The following is a 12,176-nucleotide window of genomic DNA, read 5'->3' on the forward strand; positions in this document are numbered from 1 at the left end:
CTCCGGGGTCCTAGCTGTGAGCGGGGGGTCCCCAGCGCTGTAGGGGCTGTCCTGGTCACCCTGAACCTTCCTCGGTACCTGCTGGTCTGGGTTCTGTGCCCGCCCTTCTGGGGACTCTTCTTGGACCTTCACCTCCAGGTCCTGTGGAAGCGGGATGGTACCGGCTGGTCTGGGCGTCACAGCCTGGACTTCCTGCCCGGGGAGAGCAGGTCTGCCCCTCGGAGGAGGGATGTAGACGGTCCTGGGGTCACGGAAACACGGCCGGGGCTTCCTTGGGGGGTCCTTCCACCTCACCAAGGGGAGGACCCCCAGAGGGGAGCGCCTGGCCTGGGGGGGAGGACACGGCCTTCTCCCCGCTGGGTGGCAGCCAGATGCTGCAGGTGCAGGGCCCCGGGGGCGGAGCCGGTGCCCAGGGCCCAGGGCCGGTGCAGGGGCCGCGGGGTGGGCGCGGCCAGGCGGGGCGTCCTCCCTGCGCACCGGGAAAGCCGCCGGGCGGCGGGCACCAGGCAAGGCCCGGCGGCAGCGGCGGATTAGAGGACGAAACCTAGAAAGCAAGTTGCCCATCGAGAGCCAGCTGTGCGCCCAGCGAGCCGAGGTCAGAGCAGAAACGGGGAGAGCTTCTCCTTCGCTTCCTACTCCTCTGGGCTCTCGCACGCACTGAGCCAGCTTCATCCAGGAGCTCTGATGTCTCCATGGAAACGTCAACGGAGAGAGGTGCACGCGCCAGTGCAGCGCGGGAGGAGAGGTCAAAGGGCAAGGGGCGGGGCCTCAACACTGGCCAATCCCCTTCTGACTCTCCAGCACCTGGGCCTCCAGCTGCGGGGCAGGTGCTGGGCACCTGCTGGCCCTGCTTGAGGAGCCTGTTCCAGACACCGAGGCCCCGACCTGACCGGGGCCGCACCCCCACATCCAGAGCAGCCCGCAGCCAGCAGGGACCGCACCCAAACACGCTGCCTCGTGAGTGAGTGAAGTGAGTCTGTCCCAGGAGCCTCCTTTGGAGGGAATCCCTGTCCTTGTCGGGCAACGGAGGGGACGCAGGGGAGCATCTCCCGGGCCTCCTGTGTCCTTCTGAGCCTTTGAAGTGGCCAGAGGACACCATCAGATGCTCTACCGCCGTGTCCTTTCATTTCACCTTTCAATGGACTGGCTCGTGAAAGAAATGGTTGAGCCTGGAGGTGTGGCTCAGTGGATTGGAGCATCATCCCATCACCTGAAGGTGGCTAGTTCTCTTCCCATCACAGCATGCACTTGGGCTGCCGGTGGATGCAGGCTCCCAGTCAGAGTGCAGGCAGGATGCAAACAATTGATCTCTCTCTCTCTCTCTCTCTCTCCCTCTCTCTCTACCTCCCTCTGTTCCACTCTCTCAGAAATCAATAGGAAGAAATATCCTCGGGTAAGGATAAAAAAAGAGAAGTTGAAGTGACCTTTGCTTCGGGGACTTAGAAACCTTTCCGAGTACCTGGACTTCTTCGATCTCAGCCCTGCAATGCATAGTTGAACATGTCTCATATTAATTTACTAATCATCTTCTTTTGAAGATTAAGCATTAAAGCGGCATGTTTTAATGTGATATTTGAGAGCATTGTTTACCCTTTAACCTCCCCCAACACACACAAAAATAGAGCACAAGACAGCAGTGTTGAATACTTGCCTTTAAGGTTATGTTAAATTTCCAATTACATTGCCCCAAAGTGAGGAAGTTTAATTATATTTCTACCAATGACACTAAATACTAGAACATCCTGTCTGATAAATACTAGACATTGATTAAAAAAGAAACTGGCTATGCTGTCGGCGGCGGGAACAGCACCAGGTGTCTGACCCGTGGCGTCAAACAGGGCCTGGGTTCCGCAACCTCCGTGCTTGAGTTCTGGCTAAGAAAAGAATTCATCGCCAAGACTCGGAGTCGCTAGAGATTTATCAGGCAGCAAAGAGGAAGCGCACTTAAAGAGAAATGTGGAGTTTGTGGCTCAAAGAACTGTCCTGGGGAGTGAGTGGGCTAAGCCTCCTCTTAACCTCTCACAGTACTAGTATGTGCGTGGGGGTGGGGTGGGGGGTGGGGTTGTAACTGCTTTCCCCATCAAACTGATCTATCGGGGTCTGTCCAGTTGTCTTCTGTCCTTGTATGGACGTCAGATGGGGCTTGCCTCCAGCCCCCTTGTTCTCCAAGGGTTCTGCCACATGGCTTAACCACATGCCAAGGAAGAAAAGGTAAGAGAATCTGATCTGTGACCAGAGGCATTCTAGGGTGGAGAGGGGGTCTTAGGGGCGAGGTTCTGATTAACAATACTTATCTCTAACTAGAAGCCCGGTGCATGGATTCTTGCACGGGTGGGGTCCGGCCAGCCTGTCCTGATCAGGGCTGATCGGGCTGGGCCCGTGGGGGGAACAGGATGCAGGATGTTGGCCGGCTGGCCCCACCCCCTGGTCAAACTCCAGGTTGAGGGGACAATTTGCATATTAGCCTTTTATTATATAGGATACTTTCTCTACCAGTTTTTTTCCTTTGTAGGTGTCTGGACATTCTGCCCTGGTGACCTTCTCTAATTGGCCCATAGTCCTTGCTCTGCTTATGTCTGTCTAACTGCCTACCACACATCTACCACTTTTCTTTTCCAACTTTTTCCTTCCATCGGGCTACCTTTATCTACTGAGACCCCTTAACTGATTTCACTGCCTCCAATCTTAGCTTCCCAATCCATTTTCTCTGAAATAACCAGTAAGATCTTCCAAATGTACAGGTCTAACCAAGTCACTCTACTGCTAACAATTCTTCAGTGGCTCCTCAATACCAAAAATGTTTCTATGGACAAAATCCATGTGCCTCAGCATAATTATAAGGTCTTCATAAATTTTTTGGCGGTCCCACATTTTGCTGCACCTTGAAATCTGAGAAGCTTTATAATCCCCAATGCTTTGGCACACCCATACCAATTAAGTCACAAAAAGCAAACTATAGTACTACCAGTAATTTAGGAAGTGAGTGGCACCGCAGGCAGCCCCGGCCTCTGTGTCAGCGCCCAGGATTGACTCAGCTGCAAGGCAGGGCAACTTGGGAGGCGGGGGCAGCTCCCCTCGGTCCCACCGCAGCGGGGGCAGCGGGAGCTGGAGAGGCAGGCACAGGGGTCTCTTGCAGGGCTTCCTGGCGGCAGAGGCTGGGGGAGGATCGCTCCTTGATGGCTTTGGAGCCTCCACTTTTTCCTTCCATCGGGCTACCTTTATCTACTGAGACCCCTTAACTGATTTCACTGCCTCCACTATATTCTGTGCACTCAATTGTTAGCAGTAGAGTGACTTGGTTAGACCTTAGACTTTAGGAAGTGAGTAACCAGAACTAGCTAATGGCAAAAAACAAACAAACAAACAAAAAAACCTTTGGGAAACTGGATTTAGCCATCTTCCTTTCTAAAATACAAATGACTAAATAAAAAATTAAATAAATATGGTTCTTTTTTTGTCATGTACTTTTATCAGTTCTGTTTTATTAAAACTCGTCCAAACCATTTGCCACTGCATGGTGGGCCTTTTAGTCTTAACTAGTCTCCATGCGTTCTCTCCCCAGCTCCCTTCCTGCGGTCACACTGACCTCTCTGAGGCCCCTGCAGAGGGCAGACCACATCTCCCAGGTTGCACTGATCCAGGCTCTTTCCTGTCCATGGCATATCCTTCCCTGCTGTCTCCACTCATTGGACTCCTCATTCTTTAAGACTCAAGTAGATCATCGCACCCACTGGAGACCCGCTCTGACTCCACCTCAATCCTCCCCAAGTCTGGCTCTGGCCGGGGCACAGGATGGTGCCCTGAGGAGGCTCTGTACCCACAGAGTACAAGGTAAATGCTGTGCATCTGAAGTCGTGTGATGTGCCCAGGCGTGCCTATATTCTGTGCATCCAAAACTCCTAGCAGTTGGCATAGAATGATAACTGTCTGGTTACTCACTTGTCTCCGCCACCTGACTCTGAGCTCCATGAAGGAAGGAACTAAGTCTCATCTCCTTACCTCTATTGCTGAGCTAACGAGCAGTTCTCCTTCACCAGACATTTACCAAATGACTAAGAGAATCCATTTCCCTGTAACGGGAAAAGAGCAGGTTCCACCTAGTGGCTGTCTACTGCCCCATGCAATGTCTGCCCACATGCCCTTCTGATTTAATGTGGGCATTGTTGTTTCCACAGCTAAGTGATGAAGTCCAAAAGTAATCATAACAAAAATAGTAATAGCTACTGTGTACTGGGTGAGCCAGTGGGTTCAATCATGCATTGGCCTTATTTTCCTCATGTTACAGTTTGGAAAGGGATATTAAGTGGTTTGCCCAAGTTCACAGACCTTTAAAAGGACTGAGCCAGTATTTGAACCCAGGTCTTCTCGATTGATTTTAAAGACTTCCAAAGTGTTCTTCTTTTAGGCTTGAGTTTGGAAGGTAGCAGGGAAGCAGTGAGGAGGAGAAGCAGGAGGGGAGGCTGCTGGTCCACAGCACAGGCGCGAATTTAGGGCATGGTGCGGAAGATCCGCGAGGACAACCAGATCTTGGCCCAGATGCCACTCAAAGATCATGGACCCGTGAGGCTGCTGGTGTGTGAGTGCTCCCATGTGGCCCTGCCTGAGCTTGCTGGCTGGGCGCCCAGCCTGTTCCATCCCAAAGCCCTGGCCCTTAGAGGGTAGGACAGGGTCACCCCCTCCGCAGAAGGTGGGGGAACCAATGGGACTGTGGCCGAGCCAGGCTTCAGCACAAGCTCTCGGGCTGCGACCATGCATGGGCCTTTCAGGAAGTGGCTCGCGTCCAGGTGCCACTCCTGACATGATCTGGTGCCTCCAGGCCCAGGAGCCGCAAAGTCAGAGGTCGCCACCCAGTGGCTGGACGGCAGAGGCTGGCGGGGTGGGGAGGCTGCTGCTGGCCCAGGACTACATTGGCAGAAGCGCTAGGTACCTGATTTCTTTAAAAAGGCGAGGAGGTGGGTGGAGACTCTGTTCAGAGGGACCAAGGGGAGAAATGGAAAATGGGGGACATCTGTAATCGCGTCAATGATTTAAAAAAAAACACAACAAATAAAAAAGTTACGTTGGAGCAAAAAGAGTTGGTAACTACTACTATTTTTGTTTTTTTGTAAATCAATCACAATCATATCTTTTTTTTTTTAATTCCTCACCTGAGGATATGTTTTTATTGATTTTTAGAGAGAGAGGAAGGGGGTGACAAGAGAGAGAAATACTGATGTGAGAGAGAAACATTAATTGGTTGCCTCCTGACAGGAGATCGAACTGCAATGCAACCCAGGTGCCCTGACCTGGAATCAGCCTGCAACCTTTCTGTGTATGGGCGGATGCTCCAACCAACCGAGCCCCTGGCCAACGCATGCCTATATTTTGGGTCAGGTTGGCAAAAATATATTTTTTGATGTGCCACAGAATTTTAGTAATTCGTTTATATGAGGCATGAGATGAAAAAGGTTGAAAATTGCTGCTTTAGATGATACTGCCATTTTAACAATGTTATTTCTTCCAGTTCATGAACATGTAATAATGCTTCATTTCTTTGTGTCTCCTTCAATTTCTTTCAACAATGTTGTGTCATTTTTTAGTGTGCAGCTCCTTCACTTCCTTGCTAAGTTTATTTCTATGTATTGTATACTTTTGATTGCAATTGTAAATGGGATTGTTTCCTTTATTTCTCTTTCTAGTATTTCATTGTTAGTATATAGGAATGCAAATGATTTTTGTATATTGATTCTGTATCCTGTGACTTTACTGTATTTATTTATTGTTTCTAAGAATCTTTTGGTGGAGTCTTTGGGGTTTTCTATATATAGAATCATGTCATCTGCAAATAGTGACAATTTACTTCTCATTCCCAATTTAAATGCCTTTTATTTCTTTTTCTTGCCTGATTGCTCTGGCTAAAACTTCTAGTTTTCTGTTAATAATAGTTGTGATAGTGAGCATACTTGTCTTGTTCCTGATCTTAGAGGAAAAGCTTTCAGCTTTTTATTGCTGGGTATAATTTTAGCTGTTGGCTTGTCATATATAGTTTTTAAATATATATATATGTGTTGTGTGTGTGTGTGTGTGTGTGTGTGTCTCTACAGTGTTATTTTTAAGGAAAAATATTTATTTGGATCAGAATAGTCAAATATTAGCTGCCAGCCTTGTCCTTTAAAAGGAGGAAGAAACCACTCATTCCTAAGTGTGGTGCTGAACCAGACCATCCCTCGGATACCCTTCTAGTTGGATATTTCAAATTTCTCCAAAAGCTGTCTATGTGAAGATGTATGCAGTTACCTGCTCTCTTTTGTTTTTCTCTTGGGAGAATATAGCAACCAACCATGTTTCAGTTGTTGGAATCAGGAAGCACTTGTATGTAGCTGGAAAATGACATATTGCAAGGAGACCAGATATTATTGAGACTAAAAAATGCAAATCTTAAAACACTACTCTAAAGACTAGGAAATATTTCTTTAGGACAATTCTTGAGAGGAGAAAAATTCTTGATTTGTAATAGGCAAAGTTGTTAATATTGACAGTAGTAATGATTACTTTAACAATAATGGTGTTTTCCCCCCTGGGTTGTTATGTTTTTAACAGATCTGAAAATGTTTAGCATTCACAAGATATCAATATTATATATATATTAATATATAGATATCATCCTATCTAATAATAGAGTAATATGCAAATAACCATCACTCCGCTACACCCATGATTGGGCGGTGGGAGGCTGGGGGGGCGGGACTTGGGGTGGCCTATCCAGCCATTGAGAGGTCCAGGGGGCGGGACTCAACGGCCGGATCAGTTGCCGCTGAGGGGTCTCCTGGGTCGGAGCGGCGGTGGCAGCAGGTTTGCGGGTCGGAGCGGTGGCGGCGGCAGCAGCAGCAGCAGCAGCGCCTGGACCCGCCCCCATCAGCGTTCACAGGTCGGGGCGGTGGCAGTGGCAGCGGCGCCTGGACCCACCTCCATGCACCTGCACTGGGGGAGGGCCTGGTCAGCAGCTGCCGAGGCTGCTTCAAGGGCCAAAGAGGGAGGCAGGGCCAGACCCCAGCGGCTGCAGCTGCTGTGGGGCCCAGGGAGCCAGGCAGGGCTGGACAGGCAACCTCAGGGTGGGCCTGGGAGTGGGTCCAGCGGCGCAGCTTGACAGCAGACAGCAGGGCCTGCTTGGCCGTAGCTGCCAGCGACCCACAACAGGCAAGTGGGCCTGCAGGCAGCACCCTGCAGGGCCTGCTTGGCTGTTGCCGAGGCGACCCGGGAGCAGACAAGCGCAGCTGCAGGCAGCACCCAGCAGGGCTTGCTTGCCCATCGCTATGGTGTGGAGCAGGCAAGCCCCGCAGAGAGCAAAGAACCACAGGGAGCGGGCCTAAGCTGTCAGCAGGACATGCCCTGAGGGCTCTCGGATTGGAGAGGGTACAGGTCGTGCTGAGGGACCCCCCTGCATGAATTTCATGCACCAGGCCTCTAGTATATAGATAATAATATATAGATATTAATATTAACATCATGGTAACCATTAACATCATGTATTATACTCATATTCCAAAATTAAAAAAAAAAATTCAACAAATGTGTATTGAGCAGCTACAACACATTAGGTATGATATTATGCTGGATAGGGTAAGTCCTCTTTGCTCATGAATTTCCGCGCAATGACAATAACCACTCTGATACTTGTGGTCATTACTTATAATGGAATAATGTTAAAGGACTTAATATGTGCCTTGACCAAGAATCGAATCATGATCTCCTGGTTCATAGGTTGATGCTCAACCACTGAGCCACACTGGCCGGGCATATATGGTACCTTATATACTCATTATATTGAGAGGTTTTATCATGAAAGGGTATTTTATCTTGTCAAATGCTTTTTCTGCATCTATTGAGTTAATCATGGTTTTTATCTTTCATTTTGTTAATGAATTGACCTGCATACGGTGAACCATCCTTGCATCCCTGGAATGACTCCCACTTGATCGTGATATGTTATCTTTTTAACATATTGTTGTATTCTATTTGCTAGTATTTTATTGAGGACTTTTGCACTTATGTTCATCAGAAACATTGGCCTGCAATTTTCTTTTGTTGTGATGTCCTTGCCTGACTTTGGCATGAGGGTAATATTGACCTTTGTGAAATGAATTAGGAAGCATTCCCTCTTCATCCACTTTTTAAAAGTGTTTGAGGAAGATAGGTATTAAATCCCCTTTAGTAAAATTCACCATGAAGCCTTCTGGTCCAGAACTTTTGTTTTTGGGGAGGTTTCTGATTACTGTTTCAATTTCTTTACCAATGATCACTCTATTTAGGTTTTTACAGTTCATCATGACTCAACTAGGAAGGTGTATGGCTTAAGAATTTTCCCACTTCTTCTAGGTTGTCCAATTTGGTGGTGTATCACCTTTTACTGTATTCTTTTATAATTATTAGTATTTCTATAGCATTTATCATAACTCTCATCTTTCATTCTGATTTTTTTTAGTCTTCTCTCTTTTATCTAATGAGTCTTGTGAGCTGTTTGTCAATTTTGTTTATCTTTTCAAAGAATCAGTTCTTTGTTTTATTATTTTTTTGGATTTTATTCTGTATTTCCATTATAATTTATATTATTTTCTTTCTTTCTTTCTTTTTTTTTTTTCACTGACTTTGGGCTTAGTTTGTTCTTCATTTTATAGTTTGTTAAGGTAAAATGATTTTATTTTTAATTGGAGATTTTTCTTGTTTCTTGAGGTAGTCCCAAGCATTGTGGTGGAACCTGGTGGCAGCAACAGGATGCATCTAGCAGCACAGGGGTACCAATGGCCAACAGGACCAAGAGCCAGTACAGTGGGCTCATGAACCCAAATCCCCCCACTCACCACATTCCTTTCACCACAGTGCTGGTGCCCCAAGACCAGCAGAAACACCCACCACCATAGTCACCAAAGGTATGAATTTCTGGGACCATGGCAATGCCCCACCACCATGAGCCTGGAGGTGCAAGTAATGCCAGTAAGAGAAAATAAAAAGTTGTCCTATATCGCCATCTACTGGTAAACAAAAGAAAGACCTCAAATTATCAACCTGTTGAATTAAGATAAAAACAATACCTACTGCAGATGTGTTGGCAGAGGAAAAACGTATCAGATAGCATAAACAACCAAGGCAATCTGGTAACACAAAAAGGTGGCAAGTCTCCAGAAACCAAGCGCAAAGTCATGGAAGACTGATTTAAGTGACAGAGAATTCAAGATTGCAGTCCTGAAAATATTCAACAAGACATAAGAAAATTCAGAAAAGCAGTTTATTGATTCAGGAATAAAATTAATAGACAAAAGGAGTACTTTACCAAAGAGATTGAAACTATAAAAAAGAACAAGACAAATTATGGAGCTGAATAACTCAATAGATAAGATGAATAATGCTCTAGAAAGCATTGGAAATACTAGTGAAGCAGGCCAGATGGAAGAGAGAATTAGTGAGCTCAAAGGTAGAAATCTGGAAATGATTCAGGTGGAAGAAGAGAGAGAACTAAGAGGTGTTTGTGTGTGTGTGTTTTCAATGAAAGAACTCTATGAGAATTATCAGACTCCACTAGAAAGAGCAATGTAAGGATAATAGTTATCCCAAAAGGAGCTGAGAGGGAGAAGAAAATAGTGAGCTTATTCAAAGAAATCATTGATGAGAACTTCTCCAACCTAGAAAAGGAACTGGACATTTGGGTATAAGAAGTTCACAGAACACCTAATTATCTCAGCACAAAAAGACCTTACCTAAGACACATTATAATAAAGCTGTCAAAAGTTAATGATAAAAAAAGAATTCTCAAGGCAACCAGAGAAAAAATAATAATTTACAAAAGAAATCCCAGCATACCATCCTCAGATTTCTCAGAAGAAACCCTACAAACAGAAGAGTGGCATGATATAGTCAAAATATTGAAAGAGAAAAACCACCAGTCAAGAATAATATATCCAGCAAAGTTATCCTTCAGATATGAAGGAGAAATAAAGGCTTTTCCAGAAAACAAAAGCTGAGGGAATTTACCACCATAAGACCTGCATTATAAGAAATGTTGAAAAGAGCTTTTCTACCTTAAAAATAAAGTATACAAAACTTTGAGAAAGGTTACAAACAAGCAGAAAATTGCAACTCTATTTCAGAGGGTATTAAACAATTATAAAGGTTAAAGAAAAAAAATAATAACTATTGCTACTAGAATTTGTTAATGAACACACAACAGAAAAAGGGATAATCTGTGAAGACAAAAACAAAGGGAGAGAAGGAAAAGGACTGAATTTGTATAGGAAAATGAAAATCAGATGCAATAAGAAAAAAAAAAAGACTAGTTTATCTATGGGACATTTTGTACCTCATGGTAACCACAAAACAAAAACCCAGAGCTGTGAGAAAAATATGTACTCTGCTATTGTTTGGTGGTGTGTTATGTATATACCTGTTACTTCTAAGTTGTTCAAATCATCTATATCCTCACTAATCCTCTATCCACCATTGATAGTGAGGTCTCCAACTATTATTGTGGAATTATCTATTTCTCCTTTCAATGTTGTCACTATATGAAGTCATATTTTGGAGGTCTGATGTTCAGTTTATATATATTAATATATATGTATATATTTCTGTGAATTGAACATTTTATTAATAATATATTGTCTTTGTCTCTTATAACAAATTCTGACTTAAAGTCTATTTTATCTGATATTAGTATAGCCACCCCAGCTCTCTTTTAGTTACTGTTTGCATGGAATATCTTTTTCATCCCTTCACTTTCAATATATTTGTGTCCTTAGACCTAAAGTCTTTTGTAAACAACATATACTTGGATCATTTTAAAATTCATTCTGCTAGCCCTGGCCAGGTAGCTCAGTTGGTTAGAGCATCCTCCCGATACAGCAAGGTTGTGGGTTTGATCCCGGGTCAGGGCATATATAAGAATCAACCAATGAATGCATAAATAAGTAAAATAACATATTGATGTTTCTCTCTCTCTCCCTTTTTTTCCCTTTCCCCTCTCTCTCTTCCTTCCTATCTCTTCTAAGTCAATAAATTAATTTTAAAAAAATTTTAATTCATTCTGCTAGTCTCTATCATTTCATTGGAAAGTTTAATCCATTTACAGTGAAAATAATTACTAATAAACGAGAACTTACTATCGGTACTTGGCTATTTGTTTTCTGTATATCATTATTTTTTTGTTTCTCATTTCTTCAATTACTTTTTTCTTTGTATTTACTTGATTTTTATAGTGACACATTTTCATTCTTTTTTCATTTTATCTTGTAGATATTTTAATTGTGATTATCATGGCAATTACATATAATATCCTAAAGTTGTAATAATCTAATTTGATTTGATAGCAACTTAACTTCAATCACATAGAAAAATGCTACTCCCATATAGCTCCTTTATGCTATTGTACAAGTTACATCTTTGTATATTGTATATACAGTAGCTTAAACTTATAGTTGTTTTTTATGCATTTGTCTTTTTAAAATACCATAAAATTAAAAAAAGGATTATAAACCAAAATTACAATAATACTAGCTTACATATTTGTACACATACTTACTGAGGATCTTTATTTCTTCATATAGCTTTAGTTACTGCCTACCATTTTTCATTTCAACCTGAAGAACTTCCTTTAGCATTTGTTGTAGGGCAGGTGTAGCAGTCATAAACTCCCTCATTGGTAAACTGTATCTACCAATGACCTTGCTATGTAGTACTTTGTGTTCTTGTGTACCTTTCAGGACCTGCGAGTAATAACTCTTGTTTTTTCAAAGTTCTCTGATGGTTGTTGCTGAGCTACATCTTACCATCATAATAAGAACCATAAGGTCTGGTCCAGCTACAACACTAACTCTGGCTGGAGAAATGCCTCTGGGGGCTCCCCACAAGTAGTCTGAGCCGAGGTGAGTGCCTCAGGCATCCCTAGCCACTAACATTGCTATTGGTAGGCTGATAATGACATAAAGCAGGAAGGAACTGCTTCTCTCTTGCTGTGTTGACAGTCTCGTCTTTTGATAGTGTGATTGTAATATGCCTCAGGGTGAGTTTCTTTGAGTTTTTCAACTTGAAATTTGTTTATCTTATTTGATATGTAGATTTAGGTATTTCAGGAAATTTGGGAAATTTTCAGCCATTATTTCTTAAAATAATCTTTCTGCCCATTTTCTCTCTCTTTCTTATCCTTCTCC

Source organism: Eptesicus fuscus, chromosome 15 (genome assembly GCF_027574615.1).
Source record: "Eptesicus fuscus isolate TK198812 chromosome 15, DD_ASM_mEF_20220401, whole genome shotgun sequence".
Taxonomy (NCBI): Eukaryota; Metazoa; Chordata; class Mammalia; order Chiroptera; family Vespertilionidae; genus Eptesicus; species Eptesicus fuscus.